A 6,745-nucleotide genomic window follows, 5' to 3' on the forward strand; every position below is an offset into this window, starting at 1 on the left:
GGGCTGCCGCCGAGCGCCGGGGCCGGGCGCTCCCCGCGGCTCGCGGCCCCGCTCGCCCCGGCTGCAGCCCCCCGCTCCGGAGCGCGGCGGTGCCCGAGGCTCGGCCGTACGCAGACACCCGGCCGCTGCCTGCCGGAAAATCCTCCTGCGTGACCATGCACGAGCCGTTTGCAGCGGGGCGCGGGGGGACCGCGGCCGGGCCGAGCGTGGGGGGACCCCGGCCGGGCCGAGCTGAGCATCCCGTGCCGCCGGCCCCAGCCCCGGGGAGGTGCCACCAGCGCGGGCGCGACTCCCCTGGCTTGTCCGCACCTTTCAGTCGGCTGTAAATAAACTCTGGGGAAAGCCCCTTGGCTCTGGCGAGCTGCGTGCACGTGGCAGGGGGAGCCGGGACCCCACGGGGAGCCACGATCCCGGGGGGAGCCGGGACCCCACAGAGAGCTGTGATCCCGGGGGGAGCCACGATCCCGGGGGGAGCCGGGAGCCCACGGAGAGCTGTGATCCCGGGGGGAGTCACAGTCACAGGGGGGGCAGGATCCTGGGGGGAGCCGGGATCCTGGGAGGAGCTGGGATCCCGGGGGGAGCTGGGACCCCATGGAGAGCCATGATCCCAGGGGGAGCTGGGATCCCACGGAGAGCCGTGATCCCAGGTGGAGCAGGGATCCCAGGGGGAGCCGGGATCCTGGGGGGAGCTGGGATCCCGGGGGGAGCTGGGACCCCATGGAGAGCCGTGATCCTGGGAGGATCGAGGACCCCACATGGGAGCCAGGACCCTGCAGAGACCCGGGATCCCGTGGAGAGCAGGGACCGTGCAGGGAGCTGGGGTCTTGCGGAGAGCTGGGACATGGCGAGGCAGCCCGGGTCCCGCAGCAGCACCGCTGCTGAGCCGAGCCCGCAACCCGCCGGGAGCAGCGCCGGGTTCTGGAGATGCCGCTCCATCCTTGCGCGTTCTCCCGCTGCCAGAACTGAAAGTGCGGAGGTGGTTTCACCACTTTCGTCCCATTCGCGCTCTGTGCGCGGCTCCGGTCTCAGGCGGAGCCCTGGGCACGCGCTCGGCAGGCCATGCAGCGCTGCCGGGCTACTCCGGTGACAAACTGTTGGTGCCTCCATGGACAACAGTGTGCAGGAGGGACTGGGGGCAGGGAGCATGGCCATGGGTGGGAAATGGGCAGGGAGCACAGTGGTGGGTGCAGGTGTGTGCGAGAGCAGTCACTGCACCGTGCACGTGGGAGCAGTCAGTGCACCGTGCGTGGGAGAGCGGTCAGTGCACCGTGCGTGGGAGAGCGGTCAGTGCCCCGCGCGTGGGAGAGCGGTCAGTGCCCCGTGCGTGGGAGAGCGGTCAGTGCACGGTGCGTGGGAGAGCGGTCAGTGCCCCGTGCGTGGGAGAGCGGTCAGTGCACGGTGCGTGGGAGAGCGGTCAGTGCCCCGTGCATGGGAGAGCGGTCAGTGCACTGTGCGTGGGAGAGCGGTCAGTGTACGGTGCGTGGGAGAGCGGTCAGTGCACGGTGCGTGGGAGAGCGGTCAGTGCCCCGTGCGTGGGAGAGCGGTCACTGCACCGTGCGTGGGAGAGCGGTCAGTGCCCCGTGCGTGGGAGAGCGGTCAGTGCACCGTGCGTGGGAGAGCGGTCAGTGCACCACGCGTGGGAGAGCGGTCAGTGCCCCGTGCGTGGGAGAGCGGTCAGTGCACGGTGCGTGGGAGAGCGGTCAGTGCACCGTGCGTGGGAGAGTGGTCAGTGCACCACGCGTGGGAGAGCGGTCAGTGCCCCGTGCGTGGGAGAGCGGTCACTGCACCGTGCGTGGGAGAGCGGTCAGTGCCCCGTGCGTGGGAGAGCGGTCAGTGCTCCGTGCGTGGGAGAGCGGTCAGTGCACCGTGCGTGGGAGAGCGGTCAGGGCCCCGTGCGTGGGAGAGCGGTCAGTGCACCGTGCGTGGGAGAGCGGTCAGTGCACGGTGCGTTGGAGAGCGGTCAGTGCACCGTGCGTGGGAGAGCGGTCAGTGCCCCGTGCGTGGGAGAGCGGTCAGTGCACCGTGCGTGGGAGAGCGGTCACTGCACCGTGCGTGGGAGAGCGGTCAGTGCACCATGCGTGGGAGAGCGGTCAGTGCACTGTGCGTGGGAGAGCGGTCACTGCCCCGTGCGTGGGCGAGCGGTCAGTGGCCCGTGCGTGGGAGAGCGGTCAGTGCCCCGTGCGTGGGAGAGCGGTCAGTGCACCGTGCGTGGGAGAGCGGTCAGTGCTCCGTGCGTGGGAGAGCGGTCAGTGCACCGTGCGTGGGAGAGCGGTCACTGCACCGTGCGTGGGAGAGCGGTCAGTGCACCATGCGTGGGAGAGCGGTCAGTGCACTGTGCGTGGGAGAGCGGTCAGTGCCCCGTGCGTGGGAGAGCGGTCAGTGCCCCGTGCGTGGGAGAGCGGTCAGTGCACTGTGCGTGGGAGAGCGGTCAGTGCACCGTGCGTGGGAGAGCGGTCAGTGCACCGTGCATGGGAGAGCGGTCAGTGGCCCGTGCGTGGGAGAGCGGTCAGTGCCCCGTGCGTGGGAGAGCGGTCAGTGCACTGCGCGTGGGAGAGCGGTCAGTGCCCCGTGCGTGGGCGAGCGGTCAGTGGCCCGTGCGTGGGAGAGCGGTCAGTGCCCCGTGCGTGGGAGAGCGGTCAGTGCACCATGCGTGGGAGAGCGGTCAGTGCACCGTGCGTGGGAGAGCGGTCAGTGGCCCGTGCGTGGGAGAGCGGTCAGTGCACTGTGCGTGGGAGAGCGGTCAGTGCCCCGTGCGTGGGAGAGCGGTCAGTGCCCCGTGCGTGGGAGAGCGGTCAGTGCTCCGTGCGTGGGAGAGCGGTCAGTGCTCCGTGCGTGGGAGAGCGGTCAGTGCCCCGTGCGTGGGAGAGCGGTCAGTGCCCCGTGCGTGGGAGAGCGGTCACTGCACCGTGCGTGGGAGAGCGGTCAGTGCTCCGTGCGTGGGAGAGCGGTCAGTGCCCCGTGCGTGGGAGAGCGGTCAGTGCACCGTGCGTGGGAGAGCGGTCAGTGCACGGTGCCTGGGAGAGCGGTCAGTGCCCCGTGCGTGGGAGAGCGGTCACTGCACCGTGCGTGGGAGAGCGGTCAGTGCACTGTGCGTGGGAGAGCGGTCAGTGCACCGTGCGTGGGAGAGCGGTCAGTGCCCCGTGCGTGGGAGAGCGGTCAGTGCCCCGTGCGTGGGAGAGCGGTCAGTGCTCCGTGCGTGGGAGAGCGGTCAGTGCTCCGTGCGTGGGAGAGCGGTCAGTGCCCCGTGCGTGGGAGAGCGGTCAGTGCCCCGTGCGTGGGAGAGCGGTCACTGCACCGTGCGTGGGAGAGCGGTCAGTGCTCCGTGCGTGGGAGAGCGGTCAGTGCCCCGTGCGTGGGAGAGCGGTCAGTGCACCGTGCGTGGGAGAGCGGTCAGTGCACGGTGCCTGGGAGAGCGGTCAGTGCCCCGTGCGTGGGAGAGCGGTCACTGCACCGTGCGTGGGAGAGCGGTCAGTGCTCCGTGCGTGGGAGAGCGGTCAGTGCCCCGTGCGTGGGAGAGCGGTCAGTGCCCCGTGCGTGGGAGAGCGGTCAGTGCCCCGTGCGTGGGAGAGCGGTCACTGCACCGTGTGTGGGAGAGCGGTCAGTGCCCCGTGCGTGGGAGAGCGGTCACTGCACTGTGCGTGGGAGAGCGGTCAGTGCCCCGTGCGTGGGAGAGCGGTCAGTGCCCCGTGCGTGGGAGAGCGGTCAGTGCACCGTGCGTGGGAGAGCGGTCAGTGCCCCGTGCGTGGGAGAGCGGTCAGTGCATTGTGCGTGGGAGAGCGGTCAGTGCACCGTGCGTGGGAGAGCGGTCAGTGCACGGTGCGTGGGAGAGCGGTCAGTGCCCCGTGCGTGGGAGAGCGGTCAGTGCACCGTGCGTGGGAGAGCGGTCACTGCACTGTGCGTGGGAGAGCGGTCAGTGCCCCGTGCGTGGGAGAGCGGTCAGTGCCCCGTGCGTGGGAGAGCGGTCAGTGCACCACGCGTGGGAGAGCGGTCAGTGGCCCGTGCGTGGGAGAGCGGTCAGTGCCCCGTGCGTGGGCGAGCAGTCAGTGGCCCGTGCGTGGGCGAGCGGTCAGTGGCCCGTGCGTGGGCGAGCGGTCAGTGCCCCGTGCGTGGGAGAGCGGTCAGTGCCCCGTGCGTGGGAGTGCGGTCAGTGCCCCGTGCGTGGGAGAGCGGTCAGTGCACCGTGCGTGGGAGAGCGGTCAGTGCCCCGTGCGTGGGAGAGCGGTCAGTGCCCCGTGCGTGGGAGAGCGGTCAGTGCACCGTGCGTGGGAGAGCGGTCAGTGCCCCGTGCGTGGGAGAGCGGTCAGTGCACCGTGCGTGGGAGTGCGGTCAGTGCACTGTGCGTGGGAGAGTGGTCAGTGCACGGTGCGTGGGAGAGCGGTCAGTGCACCGTGCGTGGGAGTGCGGTCAGTGCATTGTGCGTGGGAGAGCGGTCAGTGCACCATGCGTGGGAGAGCGGTCAGTGCACCGTGCGTGGGAGTGCGGTCAGTGCATTGTGCGTGGGAGAGCGGTCAGTGCACTGTGCGTGGGAGAGCGGTCAGTGCACCGTGCGTGGGAGAGCGGTCAGTGCACCGTGCGTGGGAGAGCGGTCAGTGCACGGTGCGTGGGAGAGCGGTCAGTGCCCCGTGCGTGGGAGAGCGGTCAGTGCACTGTGCGTGGGAGAGCGGTCAGTGCCCCGCGCGTGGGAGAGCGGTCAGTGCCCCGTGCGTGGGAGAGCGGTCAGTGCCCCGTGCGTGGGAGAGCGGTCAGTGCCCCGTGCGTGGGAGAGCGGTCAGTGCACCGTGCGTGGGAGAGCGGTCACTGCACCGTGCGTGGGAGAGCGGTCAGTGCCCCGTGCGTGGGAGAGCGGTCAGTGCACCGTGCGTGGGAGAGCGGTCAGTGCACTGTGCGTGGGAGAGCGGTCAGTGCCCCGTGCGTGGGAGAGCGGTCAGTGCACTGTGCGTGGCAGAGCGGTCAGTGGCCCGTGCGTGGGAGAGCGGTCAGTGCCCCGTGCGTGGGAGAGCGGTCAGTGCCCCGTGCGTGGGAGAGCGGTCAGTGCATTGTGCGTGGGAGAGCGGTCAGTGCACTGTGCGTGGGAGAGCGGTCAGTGCACGGTGCGTGGGAGAGCGGTCAGTGCACGGTGCGTGGGAGAGCGGTCACTGCACGGTGCGTGGGAGAGCGGTCAGTGCCCCGTGCGTGGGAGAGCGGTTAGTGCCCCGTACGTGGGATAGCGGTCAGTGGCCCGTGCGTGGGAGAGCGGTCAGTGCCCCGTGCGTGGGAGAGCGGTCAGTGCATTGTGCGTGGTAGAGCGGTCAGTGCCCCGTGCGTGGGAGAGCGGTCAGTGCACCGTGCGTGGGAGAGCGGTCAGTGCATTGTGCGTGGTAGAGCGGTCAGTGCCCCGTGCGTGGGAGAGCGGTCAGTGCCCCGTGCGTGGGAGAGCGGTCAGTGCCCTGTGCGTGGGAGAGCGGTCAGTGCACCGTACGTGGGAGAGCGGTCAGTGCCCCGTGCGTGGGAGAGCGGTCAGTGCATTGTGCGTGGGAGAGCGGTCAGTGCCCCGTGCGTGGGAGAGCGGTCAGTGCCCTGTGCGTGGGAGAGCGGTCAGTGCACCGTACGTGGGAGAGCGGTCAGTGCCCCGTGCGTGGGAGAGCGGTCAGTGCATTGTGCGTGGGAGAGCGGTCAGTGCCCCGTGCGTGGGAGAGCGGTCAGTGCACGGTGCGTGGGAGAGCGGTCAGTGTCCCGTGCGTGGGAGAGCGGTCAGTGCACCGTGCGTGGGAGAGCGGTCAGTGCCCCGTGCGTGGGAGAGCGGTCAGTGCACGGTGCGTGGGAGAGCGGTCAGTGCCCCGTGCGTGGGAGAGCGGTTAGTGCCCCGTACGTGGGATAGCGGTCAGTGGCCCGTGCGTGGGAGAGCGGTCAGTGCCCCGTGCGTGGGAGAGCGGTCAGTGCATTGTGCGTGGTAGAGCGGTCAGTGCCCCGTGCGTGGGAGAGCGGTCAGTGGCCCGTGCGTGGGAGAGCGGTCAGTGCCCCGTGCGTGGGAGAGCGGTCAGTGCATTGTGCGTGGGAGAGCGGTCAGTGCACTGTGCGTGGGAGAGCGGTCAGTGGCCTGTGCGTGGGAGAGCGGTCAGTGCACCGTACGTGGGAGAGCGGTCAGTGCCCCGTGCGTGGGAGAGCGGTCAGTGCATTGTGCGTGGGAGAGCGGTCAGTGCCCCGTGCGTGGGAGAGCGGTCAGTGCACGGTGCGTGGGAGAGCGGTCAGTGTCCCGTGCGTGGGAGAGCGGTCAGTGCACCGTGCGTGGGAGAGCGGTCAGTGCCCCGTGCGTGGGAGAGCGGTCAGTGCACGGTGCGTGGGAGAGCGGTCAGTGCATTGTGCGTGGGAGAGCGGTCAGTGCACTGTGCGTGGGAGAGCGGTCAGTGCCCCGTGCGTGGGAGAGCGGTCAGTGCACGGTGCGTGGGAGAGCGGTCAGTGCATTGTGCGTGGGAGAGCGGTCAGTGCCCCGTGTGTGGGAGAGCGGTCAGTGCACCGTGCGTGGGAGAGCAGTCAGTGCACCGTGCGTGGGAGAGCGGTCAGTGCCCCGCGCGTGGGAGAGCGGTCAGTGCCCCGTGCGTGGGAGAGCGGTCAGTGCCCCGTGTGTGGGAGAGCGGTCAGTGCACCGTGCGTGGGAGAGCGGTCAGTGCACCGCGCGTGGGAGAGCGGTCAGTGCACTGTGCGTGGGAGAGCGGTCAGTGCACCGTGTGTGGGAGAGCGGTCAGTGCACTGTGCGTGGGAGAGCGGT

Source organism: Rhea pennata, chromosome 1 (assembly GCF_028389875.1).
Source record: "Rhea pennata isolate bPtePen1 chromosome 1, bPtePen1.pri, whole genome shotgun sequence".
NCBI classification, from domain to species: domain Eukaryota; kingdom Metazoa; phylum Chordata; class Aves; order Rheiformes; family Rheidae; genus Rhea; species Rhea pennata.